Below are 18148 nucleotides of genomic sequence, written 5' to 3'. Positions count from 1 at the left end.
AATATTTAAATGGATTAAGGTTATGCTACTCCAATAATGGAGATGTAACTGGATTAATGTTACACAACTCCAATCATGAATGTTAAATGGATTACAGTTACCCGAATCCACAAATGGAGATGCAAATGGATTTGGCTAGAGTTCATGAAAAAAATTATGCTGACATGAATGTCATGAATGAATGTATGAATGTCTGTTCACAGTGATGTAGATGGATGGGCCATAAGACTGTAGAGTTCACATGGGCAGACAGATAAACTCTGGGTGAAATATGGATGTTTCAGTCCAAAGGGCAAGTGTGGACAGATACACGACGGTGGTCTCTCTCTGTTCTTGTGTGCTGTACACTTGTTTTTCATTGACTCTGACCAAACCATTACTGATGCACCCAATCATTGATTTAATTGATTTAATTCAAGGAGCCAAGTCTGTGGCCATTATTCTTGAATTTTGTCTTACTTTCCAGATATTAACTGTGTTAGTCATGACTAAACATGTCCCACTCACCAAACCCGTTCCTGGAGCAGGCAAATTGAGCTGGAACACGTCTGGGCGCCATTGAGGTCAAGACCAATCGCTCCCAGGTGTTTGATGTATGCTGGTTGTCAAAGTCGCTCACAAAAGAATGTCCAGTAATTAAGGGAATTTGTGTATCTGACCCTTTGTGAGAACACTATGACATTCAGTTCAGTCCCTTATCTGTGTATCTGCTCCTCAGTTAGAACCCCCCTCTCTCTCTCTCTCTCTCTCTCTCTCTCTCTCTGTCTCCCTGTACCAGTCTACTGTACCTCCTCTCTTGATAAGGAGAACACCAATCATACATGTTTTATTACTCTTACCCAATTGTGTTGACACATCTTCTTCATTCTGTATTTAACTACATGTATTATCATGTTCAGTTTCATGTTCTTTCAGAAGGGTGCGCATTACTAGTCTTAATGGCAGAGTTCTGCAGGTCATCAGTGGGACTAAAGCAAACACAGGTGTTACATAATCAACAAAACTGCTCTGAACATTCTTATTCTTACTGTTAGATACAAGTGATTTGTTAAAGGTTCTTTATAAAAGAAAACAATATATCATTGATTATACTAAATTGTTTTGCTAAACTGAACTGGCTCTGTGGGGTGTGAAACTGTATGTGACAATTATTTAACATGTCAAGGCTGATGCTGACATGTTCAAATGTTGTAATTGCACACTGATACTAAACTGTATCATGGAAATTTTCTGGAAATGGATGAGAACTCAGACGTGGTAAAATGATTAATTTATTAAAAAAATATAAATATATATAAAAAGGACAAAGACAGACACAAGACAGACACAGACATGAGAGTCTCATTCAAGCATGACTCTGAAGGCAGGGGGGCAGTCCCCCTGCTTATATACAATCTTAAACACAATTCAGCAGTTCTAACAAGCAGGTTATATTTAGCCCAGCATGTTTCAAAACACAGGTGTCCAGCAGGCTACTTTGTCTCACACGTGTGTTTCTCCTAATATGGACTTCCCTAGAGTTAGCAGATTAGTGAGCAGCCCCGTCGACAGGGAGGGAGGGAGGGAGGGAGGGAGGGAGGGATGGATGGATGGATGGATGGATGGATGGATGGATGGATGGATGGATGGATGGATGGATGGATGGATGGATGGATGGATAGATAGATAGATAGATAGATGGATAGATAGATAGATAGATAGATAGATAGATAGATAGATAGATAGATAGATAGATAGATACTTTATTGATCCCGAAGGAAATTTAGCAGCCAGTAGCAGATACACCATAACAGATCACAGTAAAGGACACACACAAACAATTTCACAATAACTTATATGACATTCACAAACAATACAAAGACTATACAAACAATTTCACAATAACTTATATGACATTCACAAACAATACAAAGACTATACAATACAAGTGTACAATTATCAAGTATCCCGACCAAGATTGGTAGAACTGGAACTAATGTGCAATGTCCACTAGTGCAAATTAATGGGATGTGCTTTAAGAGTGTAAAAGTGTCAAAGTGTAGAAGTGTAGAAGTGTCAAAGTGACCAGGAGTGTGGGTATACTGACAGTATACGGACAATGAGCGGAATGTATGGACATAAATTTACAGGACAAACAGAAGTCCAGAGTCCAGAAGGGCAGATGTACCGTGAGGTGGTATAGACTGTTGTGCAATAGTAGCGACTCGTTCCTCATCTGTCCCCCTCCCTCTTCCGATGGTGTGTAGTGGGTGACCATCATCCTCCATGATGGAGAGCAGTTTGCGCAGTGTTCTCCTCTCCGCCACCGTAACCACAGAGTCCAGCTCCACACCAACTACAGACCCTGCACGCCTGACCAGCTTGTCCAATCGCATCTCGTCCCTCTTTTTCATACTACCTCCCCAGCACACCACAGCGTAGAAGAGGCAGCTGGACACTCCAGTCTGATAGAACATCTGCAGGAGCTTCCTACAGATGTTGAATGACCCCAGCCTCCTCAGAAAGTAGAGCCGGCTCTGCCCCTTTCTGTACAGGAAGTCTGTGTTGGTTGACCAGTCCAACCTATCATCCAGGTGTAGTCCGAGATACCTGTAGGTCTTAACCGTCTCCACATCAACCCCCTCAATAGAGACAGGCTGCGTGGGTGGTCTGGTCCTGCGGAAGTCCACCACCATCTCCTTGGTCTTGGAGGTGTTAAGCAGCAGGTTGTTCCTGCTGCACCATGCTGCAAAGTCACCCACAAGGTGTCTGTACTCCTCCTCCTGTCCTCCTCGTACACAGGCCACAATGGCAGTATCATCCGAAAACTTCTGCATGTGGCACGTCTCAGAGTTGTACTGGAAGTCTGAGGTGTAGAGTGTGAAGAGGAATGGAGAGAGTATAGTCCCCTGTGGAGCTCCTGTGCTGCTGACCACAGTCTCAGATGTACAGTCCTTCAGCCTGACGTACTGAGGTCTACCAGTGAGGTAGTCGGTGATCCAGGAAACTAGGTGCAGATCAACCTTCATCCTCATCAGCTTGTCTCTTAGTAGGAGGGGCTGAATGGTGTTGAAGGTGCTGGAAAAGTCAAAAAACATGACTCTCACTGCACTGCCCCCCCTGTCCAGGTGAGAGTGGGTCCGGTGGAGAAAGTACAGTATGGCATCCTCCACCCCCACTTTTTCTCTGTAGGAAAACTGCAGGGGGTCCATTGCATTTTGAACCTTGAGTCTGAGCTGGTGTAAAAGCAGACGTTCCAGGGTCTTCATGACGTGTGATGTAAGAGCAACTGGCCTGAAGTCATCGAGCTCACTGGGGTGCGGTTTCTTTGGTACTGGAACCAAGCAAGATGTCTTCCACAGTGTGGGGACCCTCCCCAAGCACAGACTCAGGTTGAAGATGTGCTGTAGGGGGGCCCCAAGCTCAGCAGCACAGGACTTCAGTAGTCTGGGACACACCCTATCTGGTCCAGCTGCCTTCCTAGAGTGGAGTTTCCGCAGCTCACCTCTGACCTGTCCTGTAGTGAAGGTGAGTGGAGGGGGAGACAGGGGGGCTGCAGTGGTCTGTTGGGTGTGAAGAAGGTGAGAAGAGGGGGGAGTGGGGGCTGTCCTGTCTGCCCATGGGGGGGGGGGGGGGGGGTTGCATGAATAACAATAGGAGAAGGTGAGGTGTTAATGTCCAGGCAGTCAGAGACTGAAGTAGCAGGAGAAAAAATGAGGGGGCGTGTACTGGGGGTGCAGGTAGACGAGGTTGTGGTCAGATTTTCCCAGAGGGGGGAGGGGTGGGGCAGTGTAAGCTTCCATTACATTGGAGTACAGGAGATCGATAGTTCTATTTTTCCTGGTGGGACAGTCAACATACTGGTGGAAAGCAGTGAGTACTGCGTCCAGCGTGATGTTGTTAACACTGGAGCTCCTGAGATTTCAAGGTTCTGAGGACATCACCCCTCCTTCTCCTGCCCAATTAGCAGGACCATACATATGTTAATTTCAGAGCAAGACAGGAGCAGAAAGACAGGCAGGAGCTCTGTGGCAGGAGCTCTGTGGTGCACCAGGTCTAGTCTGTGTGCAGTCTGTGTGCACCAGGTCTAGTTTGTAGTCTAAAATAAATAAATAAAGTTTAGCCCTGTTTCGGCGTTATGTGTGAAGCGCTACATATTGACATAAGTATTATTTAGAGCGGTGAACCATTATCATTAGCGTGGTATTGGCGTTATGTATGAAGCAAGCGTCTCAGATTTTCTTGTGTATGCACTTCAATAGCGCCACACATTTACATGGCTGAACCAACCATTATCACGGGTCCATATTGTTCCCGTGAAACACATTATCATTAGCGTGGTATTGGCGTTATGTATGAAGCAAACGTCCCAGATTTTCTTGTGTATGCACTTCAATAGCGCCACACATTTACATGGCTGAACCAACCATTATCACGGGTTCATATTGTTCCCGTGAAACACATTATCATTAGCGTGGTATTGGCGTTATGTATGAAGCAAACGTCCCAGATTTTCTTGTGTATGCACTTCAATAGCGCCACACATTTACATGGCTGAACCAACCATTATCACGGGTTCATATTGTTCCCGTGAAACACATTATCATTAGCGTGGTATTGGCGTTATGTATGAAGCAAGCGTCCCAGATTTTCTTGTGTATGCACTTCAATAGCAGCAACAAAGTAATAAAGGTATAGTAAAGTAATATTTATTTTTACATTTACTTATTTTTACTCATACAGCATAGTAACATAATATTTTTTTGCAGTGTTTATGCTTGTGTTTGACTGATATTTCGTTTGTGTAAATAAGATATTTTGTTCGTGTAAATAACTTAGCGTCATTTATTTATTTTTACTCATACAGCATAGTAATATAATATTTTTTGTGTTTTCTTGTGTTTGACTGATATTTCGTTCGTGTAAATAAGATATTTCGTTTGTGTAAATAACTTAGCGTCATTTATTTATTTTTACTCATACAGCATAGTAATATAATATTTTTTGCAGTGTTTATGCTTGTGTTTGACTGATATTTCGTTTGTGTAAATAAGATATTTCGTTTGTGTAAATAACTTAGCGTCATTTATTTATTTTTACTCATACAGCATAGTAATATAATATTTTTTGCAGTGTTTATGCTTGTGTTTGACTGATATTTCGTTTGTGTAAATAAGATATTTCGTTTGTGTAAATAACTTAGCGTCATTTATTTATTTTTACTCATACAGAATAGTAATATAATATTTTTTGCAGTGTTTATGCTTGTGTTTGACTGATATTCACGGATTGCCGTGAACCATTATCACGGGTCCAATCACCTTTTATTGTTCCCGTGTATGCAGGGGATTAGCCCGGTTTCGGTTTCGGCGTTATGTGTGAAGCGCCACCTATTATAATAAAGTATAATTAGTATGCGCTGTTGTGGGTGTGTTCTTCAGAGTCATGATAAACGCTGAAACCCAAAGGCAGGCGACTTACATTTTCACTACTATCCTGTGTGGAGACGACGCAAAACACCATGGCAAGACAGAGGACGTTCACCGGTCAAGAAGTTGCGGCTTTGCTGACCAACGAGGACTGCTGTGAGTCCGATGCGGGAGAAGGACCCTCCTGTTTTTTGACCAGCGATTCATCCGATGAAGAAAGAAGCAGTACATCGGATGAGGTACAACAGAGCCCTCCAAGGAAGAGACGGACACAGGCTGACACCACACCTGCACCAACCGTACGGGCAAAAGATGGAACTGTTTGGGAGAAGGTTGGCATCGCACGCTCTCGTGTCAGCAGCTGTTCGCCTAATTCAACATTTGTTGAGCCGTCCGGGCCTACAGAGCATGCAAAGGTATAGTAACTTCATATTTCTTTCCAGTGTTTCTGCTTGTGTTTGAATGATATTTAGTACGTGTAATTTACCTAGCGTCATTTGTTTACTTTTACTAATACAGCGTAGGATCACAAGCAGACTGCAGAGTTTTCTGTGTTTGCTCGACATGGAGATGCTGCGAATCATCACAGACTGCACTGTCCATGAAGCCCGCAGAACAGACAGCAGCTGGAGTTTGTCGGTCAGCGAGTTTATGGCATTCGTAGCAATCCTATTTCTACGAGCAGTCCTCTGTCCAGTTGGAGCGATGTCGGACTGTTGGTCGGCAATGTTCGCTGTGCCTTCGATCCAGGAGACAATGGCACGGGACCGCTACCAAGAAATCATGCGGTACTTGCGCTTTGATAATAAGGACACCCGTGCGGAGCGTGCAAAGAGCGACAGATTTGCTGCGATTTCGGACATCTGGCAGCGATTTGTGAACAACTGCATTTTGTGCTATACCCCAGGCAAGGAACTGACAGTCGACGAGCAGCTGTTTCCGACCAAGGTTCGCTGTCCATTCACCCAGTACATTGCCTCAAAGCCGGACAAGTTTGGAATAAAGTTTTGGGTTGCTTCTGAGTTGAACACAAAGTACATGTGCAACGCCATTCCATACCTTGGAAAGGACCCCGATCGTCCCAAGGGGGAAAGAGTGTCCGAGAATGTGGTGATGAAGCTTATGAAGCCATACCTGGGCAAGGGCAGAACTGTAGCCACAGACAATTTTTTCACATCTCTTTCCCTGGCTAAGAAGCTGCTGGAATGCAACACGACTCTGCTTGGGACAATGAACAAGATTCGCCGAGAAGTTCCTTTGGAAGCCAAAAACGCCAAGGGACGTGAGAAGTTGTCAACGGAGGTGTACAGATCCGATGATGCGCTTCTGACGGTGTATGCCTCCAAGCCCAACAAAACAGTTTGCGTTCTGAGCACTATGCACACGCACGTGGAGATTGCAGACGACCGCAAAAAGAAGCCAAACACTGTGACGGACTACAACCGGACGAAGGTATGCATGTGTTGGCATTGATAAATCAATTTATCATACATGAATGAATTTATTCAAAATATAACATGTACTTCTTTGTATTTGTTCTTTGCAGTGCGCCGTTGACATCATGGACCAGAAGGCGCGTGCATACACAGTGCGCGCAGGAACACGCCGGTGGCCCGTTGCAGTGTTTTATAACATACTTGACCTGGCAGCGATGAACGCGCATGTTTTGTACACGGCATGTACGGGGTCCACAGAGAGTAGGAGAGTTTTTATGTGTACTCTTGCTGAGGAACTCCGTCTTCGTTTCCTACAGGAAAAGGAGTTGAAGAGAACGCCACGTCCTTCGCCTGCTCCTGGAAAGAAGACTACGTGTCAGGTGCAGACAAACTGCAACCGGAACCACAGCATAACCCCGTGCGCTGCATGCGGCAAGTACACCTGTCGCAAGTGTAGGGCAGAGTGTCCCTGGCTGTGTGGCAACTGTGTACCTAAAACTACATGAAGGTACATCGATAAGTATATTTATATATATATGAATGAATTAATGTTTCAATTTATATAGCGCCTTATCTAAATACCCAAGGCGCTTTACAATTGTTAACACAGCTACGTTACAGACAACCAATCACACACACATATATATACACACACACTATTATTTGAACATAACCAAAAATCTCTTCTCTTTCTGTTCCACAGTCGCACATCATGAAACCCGGTGTCACGGTCTGCCCCGCATCTCCTGCCATTTCATGTCTGTTTCCGTGTTAGTCCTCTGTTTATTTCTCGTCGTGGTTGCTGGTTATTTTTCTCATGGTTGCTGGAATTGGATTCCCGTTCTGTTATGACCCATGCCTGTGATATTTTCACAGAATCAATTTATACATGAATGAATTCGTTCTAAATATAACATGTACTTCTGTGCGTGCATACACAGTGCGCGCAGGAACACGCCGGTGGCCCGTTGACCTTGGCAGCGATGAACGATGAACCTGCCGCAAATGTAAGAAAGAGAGTCCCTGGCTGGTACACATGAATAAATTAGTTCAAAATATAACATGTACTTTGTTCTTTGCAGTGTGCCGTTGACAGACATCATGAAGGTGCGTGCATACACAGTGCGCGCAGGAACACGCCGGTGGCCCGTTGCATGCGGCGAGTACACCCTGGCTGTGTAGCAACTGTTGGCTACAACTACATGAAGGTACGTTGATAAGTAGGCCTACATACGTAACACCACATATGTTACGTATTTTTGTCTTCTGAAAGATTTTATTCAAAATGTAAGGTGTACCTTGAATTGTTCTCCACAGCATCAACGCGTGTGTTGCATGCGGCAAGTGCATCTGGCGAGTACACCCTCAACTTCAAGACACCCTCAACTTTCTTGACATTCCACTTCAAGAAACCCAGAATAGACATCCATGTTTGATCAAAATAAAGTTGTTTTACAGCACATGAATTTGTTCTTCCTGTCTTTTCCTCTCCTTTTCCAGTCTGCTGTTTAGATCACAACATTTATCAGCCATATATATAATTGCGCCATATAATTTCTTAGCTTTTCAAACGCGAATTCAAACGCGGAAACAGAAAGTGTAACAAATATTATATAGTGTAGTAAATATACAAAGAGCTTCAAACAATATACAAAGAGGTTCAAACAATTTAATTTGTTTTTATTGTTTGACGGGACTCATTTGAGAAACTGTCGTCTCTACGTGCGCTTGAATTGTATCTTTTGAAACACGAGTCTACAAAATTTCCGCTGTTTGTTGTAGGATCGGTAACATATACAGTCTGCTTGTTTGTAACCAAGTTTTTCGTGAACTATCACGTTTGGTGCTTTGTATGAGCTTGGAGGTGAGCCGCTTGTGCTTTGGCAGGCGTATGAGCTGGGGGTGAGACGCTTCCACCGCATTACCAAGACAATGGGCGTTAATCTCTTCACAGCAGGGGAGTGGGCTACATGGACCTTACTAAGCCTTGCGAAAATTTTCGCGGCCGTCGGGTTCCTAGTGTTAAAGTCCCCAGAAATTGCTATGTAGGCCTGCGGAAAGCGAGTCTGTAGTCTTGCAATGGATGAGTGAATGACGTCACAAGCGTTCTCGGCATCAGCGCGAGGAGGAACGTGAACACAAACAACAATGGCGTGAGACAGCTCTCTGGGCATGTAGTAGGGCCTTAGACTCACCGCCAGCAGTTCAACATCCCGGCAGCTGATGATCTCCTTTACAGTCACATGACCCGGGTTACACCATCTGATGTTCACATACAGCACGAGCCCCCCGCCTTTGGATTTGCCGCTCTGTTTGTCATCCCTGTCCACTCTCACGGTGGTGAAGCCGGGAATGTCCACGTTAGCATCGGGAATGTTGCTGGCTAGCCACGTTTCCGTGAAGCATAAAATGCTACACTCCCGGTACAGCCGCTGATTACTCACCAGCGCCGCCAGTTCGTCCGTCTTGTTGGCCAGGGAGTTCACATTCCCCATCACCACGGAGGGAATCGATGGTTTAAACCTCCAGCGTTTCTCCATGTGCTTAGCCTTTAGCTTAGCTCCAGCTCTACACCCGCGGTAGGGTCTGCGCAGCTCCGCCGGGATTTGATGCATCTGGCCGGTGCGTCCCTTTGTTCTAAGCACCAGGAGCTCTTCCCTCTTGTACACAAAACTTGTTCTTGACGTGGTCGTGATAGTAGATTCCATGTCCATAGGACACACTAACTTATCACTAAACTAGCGATAACAACAAACAAAGATAGAAAAGTGAAGAAAAGTGGCTAAAAACAGTTCATGAAGACGGAGCTACTGGTGTAGGCAGCTGCTCCTCACGACGCCGGAAGCAAAACCAAATACTTGTTGTCCCGGGCCCCAGGGCCAGGGGGGCCCATCAAAGAGCCCAGCAATTTATTTTTTATTTAAAGTCTATAATTTTTAAATAATCTTGAAATCTTTCATTAATATAAAATTCTGTACTCAAAATAAGCTCTATGGCTAAAATATATATATATTTTTTACCTATCTCCATATTTTCCATTAAGTGCATACACCCCCGTCTCCCACTGAAAAATGGTTTGATCCAGCACCGACCGTAACCAGCTGGTACCCGCCCAACAGCGGGAAATACAGTGGTGGATAGTTAAAGTAAATACAGAAATCTGGAGCGCAGAAAAGAAAGGAAAAACATTTACCTGACGAATTTTAAAGTTGCATTGTGTTCCAGGTTTGATTTGATTTAATTTATTCCAAGCCAAGCCAACAATTACAATCCAATATTACAATTATATATAAATATATAAAATATATATAAATATATGAAATATTATATATAAATATTCATATTTTTACAGTTACACATATGCATACATTACGCATACATCAACATACATACAACAACTTGGAAAGGAGTGGGATGAAGCCATGCTTATATATATATATATATATATAAACACCCTGAAATAAAAATTATTTACAAATGTGCAGTTGGTGGGCAAGTATGAACAAAACGTGCAAAAAGTGTAAACATACATGTGCAGTATGTGTATGTTTACTGTAAAGAATCATGTGCAAAGGTCAGCTGTTTAAGAGTCTGATAGCTGTTGGAAAGAAAGAAGTCTTTAAATCAGTCCGTCAACTAGGTTGCCTGTATTGATTTTTAAGGTCCAGTAGATGGCAGTATTCAGTGACACAGTATCAATACAGTTTCCCTATGGGTGGAAACCCTTCATGACGCCTCATTTACCCATCACTATCCTTCAGTACTGCTGAAACTCCCTACAACCTCTGACTGGTCAACAACACATGACCCTGCTAGCCTTGCACTGTCCTTTGTTTCCTTCAGTGTTAGTATTGGGTGATTTTAGCATTCATATGGACTCCAGTCAATGTGTTCACTCTGCTGATCTTCTTAACCTACTGCATTGTTTTGATCTCACTCAACATGTAGCCTCAGCCACTCACTCTCATGGTCATATTCTGGACCTTGTCTGTACTACCCCCTGTATTTCTCCATCTAATTTGCAGGTTACAGAATTTAATGTTTCTGATCATGGAGCTGTTGTATTTTATCTACCGCTATCACTCCCTTCCAAGAGAATGCATACACCTCGCAGCATTACTTTTAGGAATTTTAGAACTGCCAGCCCTCTTGCTCTTATGAATACGCTAGGCCAGTTCATAATTTCTCCGATCCTGACGTCTCCTGAAGTTCTGGTCGATCACTATGTTACGGGCATCTGCGTTGTCATGTCAGCCCTTTTAATTTGGATTGATTACTGTTGCGCCTCGTTTGGCACCGGCCAATGGTTGTGTGTCCAGGCCCTTTAATGGGGCGTGGTGTGGGTCTTAAAATCGGGACAGCGCACACTGGTAAGTTAGACTCGCAGAGCCTCGCAGATAGCTTTTGACCATGTGCATTATGAGCCGTGAGAACATTTTATTGTAGCTTGCGCTAAGAGAGTTTCCTTGATAGAATTTGATCAAGCGCGTTATGAGTCGTGAGAACGTTTTATCATAGCTCGCACTAAGAGAGTTTCCTTGATAGATCTTGACCAAGTGTGTTGTGAGTTGTGACATCCTTTTAATTGTAGCTCGACGCGTAGACTATGAGCAGCTGTCGTGACTAGGGAGATTTTTATGGACGCGCCAAGAGACGAGATTTGAGTAGCGTGTGAGGAGTATAGAGATGGGCATGTTGATGGCAAATAGACTGAGTTGAGACAATTTACTGTTCTGTTTGGTTGGTGTTTGTATGTGATGTCATGTTGGTTTGTACTTTCTTTTAAGTGGACAGTTTAGTTGGGCCCTTGCATTACATTCACGCAGGGAAACACATTGTTAAACACACTAGTTTAGGGGCACGTGCCATGTATGTATGTTATTGAGATTAGGTTTCGTCAGGTAGGTTAGTTGTCTTATTTTTGTTTCTTTCCTTTGGCACGGTTCTCAGTCCACTTATAAGTTTATTTTATACTAATATATATTATACTATATACTAAGTATATAGCTCTCCCCAGCGTTTGTGTCCGCCTCTTAGCTCTGCAGCGCACAAAGCGTTACAACATTTTCATAAAGATGAAAGTTTAAACTAAAATGTAAAGTCCAACTGTTGATACAAAAATCAGAAAGCTGATTATTATCATCATTCACACTAACATAACACATGAATAATAATTATAACAAAAAGTGCAAATTTCTACAATTATAAAAGGTACACATTACTATTTTAAGTATTACCTAAAATGCTATTTAAAATTATGAACGTTTCTGTATTTTAATAACAATAAACCAAAAAACTACACAGCCACACACTTATCCACACTTCCATCTGGATGTTTTTCGAAGATAATCTTTTCCTTTAACAGGACCGGAGAGACCGGTTTCCTCATGCTTCATGTCACTGTCATGCTGTGTGGGCTCCACTCGTCCGTCAGTTTAACCGGTACATCAGAAAATGGGTAACTGACAAAGGTTCTGTGTCTTCATTAAAAATGTGATTTATTGTGCTATTATTTTTGACACGCTAATTATCTTGTAATTAATTAATCTAGATTAAGTTCCCAGTCCTAATATGAATTGGACAGCCTACCTGTTTCTATAACTGTCTGTCTACTTGTCTCTCCACCTGCCTGTTTTCCTGTCTCTCTACCTATCTCTCTACCTGCCTGTCTCCTTGTCTCTCTACCTGCCTGTATACCTGTCTGTCTACCTGCTATGTGCTGGATGGTTTTCAACTGTTCAGCTGATGAGGAAATTTCTTATAAACAGGTATTTTTAAGACCTTGTGAGCTTCTGTTCAAATCTTGATTTGCATCCGGGGGCGGACTGGCATACATTACTACCGGGGAAATACATTATTTCCCCGGTGGGCCAATGGGTTAGTGGGCCGCTGGTGGTTTAACTCAGCCCGTGGATGAGCCATTGCTGCGCACTGCGGCCCCGGCCCGTAGTCACGCTGGTGTTTAATGGTGTTATTACCTCCCCCGCTCCAGTCAGACTAACCTGCTCAACGCGCGGCCGCAGACTCAGCCTGTAAACACATGAACGAGTTGGACCGCGTCCGCGGACTGGGCCAGCTGATGCGGGCTGATGGTATGCAGCACAGTAAAAAAAAAAAAAAAAAACCAACTTGTCCCAGAAAATCCAGGCTGGACTACGAAAACATACAGCCGCTGTGTCACTTATTAATACAAGTAGTCACGAACTAGAAAAGCCTTGTCCATACTAATGCCGCATTAATTATATCTCACTGTTTGTATCCCATGAGTGACAAGTCAAGAGAGAGATGCCAGTTGCACACGGACACTGCTGAGGGTCTAACTCTGCGACACGCTTGATCCCTCCATGACACGGTGGACACTACTGAAACGTGAAAAAATAACTCCGCATTGACGTAAAGATGGAGCAGTCTAAGCCAGGGTCTAAACAAACTATGAAACGTAAAGGTGGCGCTGAAAACCTGAGAGAAAAAAAATGGGAAGGTCAGGAATGAATGGGAAGACAGGAGTGAGACAAACGCAAGATAGAATATCGTGAAGGTAACTGAAGTGCTTTAATAAAACAATGAGAAATGCACAAGACAAAACGAGCGGTAACATGAACACAACGCAATAGGAAACTTAACACAAACACGTAACATCTAGCAGACCACTACTTCTAATCATGACAAACAGTAAGGTAAACTTACGACAACCGAACGAACATGGAGGGTAGGGTAAATCATACAATAAGAAGAACACAGGAATACGGGCGTCAGAATACGAGGGAAACTATACAAGGGAGCAGGCTACTAAACACAGAACGAAAGGGGACTGAACGTAAGGGGCTAACCAACACTACATGAGCACAAGGAGAATACACAGGGGAGCAGGCTACGATGGACAGCGAGGGAACCAGAACATAAGAGTTAAACAATGTGACTCGAACATAAGATAATATAACACAACGAGCGCAGGGGAACAGACTATAACGAAAACACTAACGACAGACAACGAGAAAGCCCAGAGGCAAAAGACACAGAGAGAGCAGACCTTACGGAAGACACAAACATCGAGGACAACCAGGACAATGACAGACAAGGAACAAAGGATATGACGGGGAATATATACATGGCAACAATAAGGAATAACATGAAACAGGTGAGTAGACAGGGTTGCCAGGTCCTACAAAAATATCCCGCACAAAGTCAGTGTAAAACCCGCCCTTCAGAAGCCCAAAGCCCAAAGTTGTTGAAGGAAGGAAGGAGGGCGAAGCTGGACGTGACACAGAGGTTACTCACTGAGTGAACAATGTAGGTTTCAGTAGCTTTCCAGTTGTTTTTCCCCTGTATTGTGTCAGGGTCAAGTTGTTACGTTTGTTAGTTATTTTGTTATGCCACTATGTGGCTTTGTAATCATATTATTGCTGGAAGTAATATTGTCCATATGACAATAAAAGCTGTCATATACACTACGTGCCATGTATAGATTCATATACAGTATATATATATATATATATATATATATATATATATATATATACACACACACATACTGATTTTTCACCACAATTAAAATTTGTCCTCCGCTTTTTTACCACAATCGAAATTTGTCCTCCGCTTCTGACGTGGCGGTTGGCCCGCTCCCCTGGGCGGTTGTGGTCAAGGGCAGCTCGGGCTGCTCAGCGGGAGGGGGGCCCTGCCGGGTGGTGGGTGGCTCTCGGGGGCGTGTGCTGCTGCCGCCTTACTACTGGGCGGGTGAGATTCCCGGGTTTTCTCTGCCTGCCTCTGGCCTCTGGGAGAATGTTGTCGTAGCTTTCTACCCTTGCTGGTAAGTACATTCTGTACATTTATCCTATGTTGCATTTTTAAGTTGCACATAAACACACACTCACACACACACATACATCACAGTCATTTGTGCTGTATGTCTTAGGTACACTTTCTGCTCTTCTTACATAAACACACACTCACACACACACATACATCACAGTCATTTGTGCTGTATGTCTTACTTTCTGCTCTACTTTTAGTAGCAGCAGTTGGTGAATCATTGTACTGGTCATTTGAACTAGTTTTTTTTCCTCTCCCTGCCCTTATGTCTTTTCCCTTTTTACTTTCTCTCCCCTCTTTTCTCTCCTCCTCTTTTCTATCTTCTCCTATCTTCTTATGGTCCACCTAACCCCAATTATTGTTATCACTATTGCACTGTATTATACCGAATTGTTATCATTTGATCTGTACACAAAAAGAAATCTGTCCTCCGCGTTTTACCCATCTGTGCAGTTAGAACACACACACGTGATAACTGATCTAGGTGCTGTCTAATTTAAATGCTGTCCAACACATTCATGTTGCTTCTGATTTCCAGTTAGACTGGATTTGTCAAGGAAAAAAACAGACATTTTGTCAGGCCAGTGAAGAAACAACACTTGGATACAGGAAAGTGAAAAAGAGAAAATAACATACTTTATTGCAACCACACAGGATATACAACAAAGGAGTTGCCTTGACAACAACCGACTTGCTACTCTTTGTATTCCTTTTTTATCCTCATCCAAAAAGTGAAAGTGACCAATCATATCATTTTGTTTTTAGTTTACACCTTTGCTGAGAATTTACCATTGGGTTTACCATTGTTTTTAAGTCTGATGTAATTCCTTTAGGTGTTTTAGAAGTCCACCTAGACTAGACTAAAGTGTCCTAGGGGCCTCCTAGAATTTCCTTGCCACTGCAGAATCCTTCACTGTATGACTGAAACTAGACAGAACTAATAGGTTACGTTCCCGATAAATAAACAGTAGAGGTGGACCAACCAGACACTGACATGGTGGACAAGATGCACAGAACAACAGTGGTTATAGAAGGGGACGGGGACCAGGAGAAGGAGGGACATAATTTCATATGAGGTTGTGCAGACGTACCACAATTTGCCAATTTCAGATCAGCCATGTTGTATATTTTATTTATTTCCTAAATATAAATACAAATGATCTACATTCTGAACTTTGCCACAGTGTAGATTATATGACAATATTGAGGTTGAGCTGTTAGTAAAACAGCAGTCTAATCTCTAAAGACACACACACACACACACATACACACACACACACACACACCACTGAATCCTGTACAATTCTTTCAACCACCGAATGAGATTTAGAAACTTGAGTCTTGGACAAAATGAATATTTATACACACAATGCAAAATATGTTTTAATGATACACAGGCAACAACAGTTTACAAAAAATGAAATATCACACAATAAAACCCAAAAACTTCAGTGTTTGGTTTCAAAATGCTTTATTTTTCAATTTTTACAAATATTTCATTTGTGCAGTGACACAGCCTTGAGATGTTCAAGAATTGTCACATACAATTTCCCAAACATCCCACTCTTTAACATTGCAAACATAGTATAATCAATGATATATTCATTTCTTTCTATAAAGAACATTTAACAAATCACTTGTGCCTGTGCAAAGCTCCCAAAACCCCAGCAAGAACAACAGTAAGAATCCGAACAGTCACAGCAGTTTTGTTGATTATTTAACTCGTGTTTGCTTCAGTGTAAGTGACCCCTTGAAGGTCTCCCTGATGGGAACCTGCACAATTCTGCCATTAAGATGAGTAGTCCTCACCCTTCTTAAAGAACATGAAGCCCAAGCGGTCAATGTCTGACCCTGATCTCCCTGTGACTCCCACACATGTTCCAGAACCAACATCAACTGGGCATTCTGGGCCAAGCAGCTCTTTCGTTCTGGCACTAAACTCTCGGGAGAGATTGGTCTTGAACTGGATGGCGCCCAGACGTGTTCCATTGCTATTTGCCGACAGTGAGAGGGAAGCAACATTCTCTCCATCTTTAAACAGGAATTCTTTATATTCCCCAGCAGGCTGTCCAAATAGATTGTTCTGGCCATTAGAAAGCCACACCATTATGGCTTTGATCTGCCACGGTCCTTCCCACACCCACAGCTTTGTCAGGGTAGCTCTACAACCAGAACCATCAAAGACAAACTCAGCACCTCCAGTCCCACCAACAGTTTGAATGTTGACCACGCGTGGCATCGTCTTGCTTTTAACACAAACCTACAAAAGGACAAAGACAATGACTGCATAATATGTACTTCGCCTTAGCACACATTATTCATGAACATATGATGGCTGGATTAGTCCAATTTGCATTTAATTTCAATAGACAATGTCAAGTAGGTTTATTATGGACAAAGTAAATGCTACAAATGACAACTCCACCAAGAACATTAAAAAAACTTACAGCGCCGTTCCAAGTAAGATGTAGACGAGCTCCTTCCCAAGATGTGTATTGTGCCAGCTGGAAGACCCATGCTCTCTTAAATAGAGCAGGTGAATTGGGGGGAGGGGGGGCGGGGTTTCTGGAGTTATCTGGAGATTCTAAAGAAATGGACTTGATGACCAGGAAATCTTCACTTATCTCATGAATGCTTGGAAAGTCAGATGATACAAATGATTAAAGTTTACTGATGTCTTGAATTCCACAAAACAAAGATAGAGCTTCAGTTATACATTATTCCTTTATGTCTGCTACCTTCGCTTAATTGTAGCTTTTATTTCCTTCTGGGAAATTAAATGCAGAATTAGTTTTACTTGTTTCTGCAGCAAAATGCTTTTTTGCTGTTGTCTTTCAGTTTTTAAGATCATCTTGTTTCGTTTCATCGGAATGTTTCTTAGTTTTTTTGACTGATCATTTGTTTAGTTTAGAATTGTTACTCTTGCTTGGTTAATAAATAAGTTCATAAAATGCCTTCATTTGTTTTCAAGGCTTTAAAAAAAACCATTAAATGTGCCATATTTTTGTCAATTGTGATTTTTCACCGCAATCGAAATTTGTCCTCCGTTTTTAATGTTTCTTTTTATTTATACTGTAAAGCACTTTGAGTTGCATGTATGTATTAAAGGTGCTATAAAAATAAAGATTATTAGGGTTCACACACACATAGTGTGGGAACCCTATTGTAATTGTTAGGATTTTTAGGGTTCACACACACATAGTGTGGGAACCCTATTGTAATTGTTAGCGTTTTTCTTATTAGGGTTCACACACACATAGTGTGGGAACCCTATTGTAATTGTTAGCGTTTTTCTTATTATTATTCTTCTTCCCATTTTGCTGTCTATAAATGATACTGCAGCCTAAACCGTAAGGCCTAGACACACCAAACTTGCCAAACTTGTTCTCTAGGTCAAAAGGACCACACACACTTATAGGGACCCACATCGGCCTGATGGTGGCGCTATAGCACACTATGTGACTTTTTGGCCCATATCTCCCATACCATAAGTCA

General features: G+C 42.6%; 1 long non-coding RNA gene across 1 annotated transcript; it reads right to left on the bottom strand.

The window, feature by feature from the left end:
• Window positions 1-16107: 16107 nt before the first annotated feature.
• On the bottom strand, window positions 16108-17205 carry LOC143527416 (uncharacterized). Its single transcript, XR_013134112.1, has 2 exons — window positions 17101-17205; window positions 16108-16913 (listed from the first exon to the last, which is right to left on the bottom strand). It is a non-coding gene; the product is annotated as an uncharacterized LOC143527416 (long non-coding RNA).
• Window positions 17206-18148: the final 943 nt, after the last annotated feature.

The sequence above is a fragment of the Brachyhypopomus gauderio genome, chromosome 1 (genome assembly GCF_052324685.1).
Source record: "Brachyhypopomus gauderio isolate BG-103 chromosome 1, BGAUD_0.2, whole genome shotgun sequence".
Lineage (NCBI taxonomy): Eukaryota > Metazoa > Chordata > Actinopteri > Gymnotiformes > Hypopomidae > Brachyhypopomus > Brachyhypopomus gauderio.
Note: the sequence above shows the minus strand (reverse complement) of the source record. Positions and strands in the feature narration are given on the sequence as shown.